This window comes from Mastomys coucha, unplaced genomic scaffold, assembly GCF_008632895.1.
Source record: "Mastomys coucha isolate ucsf_1 unplaced genomic scaffold, UCSF_Mcou_1 pScaffold12, whole genome shotgun sequence".
NCBI lineage: Eukaryota > Metazoa > Chordata > Mammalia > Rodentia > Muridae > Mastomys > Mastomys coucha.
Genome location: NW_022196894.1, coordinates 83,049,603 through 83,051,185, shown reverse-complemented (window position 1 = coordinate 83,051,185; position 1,583 = coordinate 83,049,603).

Here is a 1,583-nt window from a genome sequence, read left to right as displayed (position 1 = left end):
GACAGGAGGAGAGAGAGACAGAGAGAGACAAACAGGGGGAGAGGGAGAAAGAGAGAGAGAGAGAGAGAGAGAGAGAACTGCTCTCTGCCAGAGACCTACCTCCTCCCTCCTTCCACTTCTCCATTCAGAACTCTAGAGTACTGTTAGATTTGCCACTACCTGCATGCATCTGCCCCTCTCCTTCCAGAGTACTTCTATACCTCTATATTTAGGAATTAGCCTTGTGGTGTGGGCCAAGAGTCCCTGAGTTTTTCCTTAATACTCCCTTTAGCCATGTCTTCGAGGCCATTTTCATTCTATTGGTACTCTCAACTGTGAAAAACCTCTCACTCAGAGATCCCAAGCTGACATACTTGACTGCCAGGTCAGCTATGTGTATTCTTTGTCCCTTCCTGTACTCTCTTCTCTCCAAAATATACATAGACCTCCTACTGCCAGACTACCACAGCTCCACCTCCTACTCCACATCATCCACCTTAAGATTCACTGCAATCCAAGAACAAAGACAGTGTACTCTACTATCCTTCACGGAGTTGGACCTCATGTCCTGGTTAAGAATCAATCCTTTTCTCCTAACTGGCAGTCTATCAACCACCCACCTACTTCATCAACCTGGTATTGCTTCATCCTTAACCCAGAACTTCAAACAGAACTTCCAAAAGGGGGCTAGTTGGGATCTGAACACTAAAATCCATAGTGACCCCAAGTAATATTCTTCTGGTTCACAGCCTGTCAGATTAGATAACACAGCCAAAGATCAGAAAGCTATACAACATACACAAACCTATGGGACACAAGGCAGCTCTAAAAGGCAAGTTCATAGCACTAAGTGCCTACCTCAAAACTTGAAGAGATCTCAGTGATATGCTTGAATGCACTAGATAATCAAGAACAATTAACACCCAAAATAAAGTAGATAGGAAGAAATAAACAGATCTGAAATCAATGAACTAGAAGAACTAGAAATAAAAACAACATATACACATTTATATGAAATATATACTTGTATATGTATATGTATGTGTATATATATATATGTAAATATATATTTTGGTAATATATAGATATATATGGGACAATATTCCAAACAAAAACAAATCCAGGACCAGACTGATTCTGTTCAGAATTCTACCAGACTTTCAAAGAAAAAACAATGTCTAACTCCTCAAATTATTCCCCAAAATAGAAACGAAAGAAACATTTCCAAATAATTTTGTATGGTACCACAATTACCCTAACACTGAAACTATACAAAGACTCAAATAATATGTAAATCAATATTTCTTATAAAAATGATGTAAAAATTCTCAATAAAATCTTCCCAAACCAAATTAATCAGTGCATCAAAAGATTGTTCCCCACAGTTAAGTTGACTTCATCCCAGAAATGTAAGGATGGTTCAACCATGTAAATTAATCAAAGTAATCTAGCATATAAACAGAATAAAATATATAAAATCCTATATATAAAAGATAATGTATTATATTTTTAATAATTATATAACTATTATATGTTATATTACAATTAATATAACTATGTATTTAATTAAAATAGTAATTATACTATTTAGTCATAATTACTTA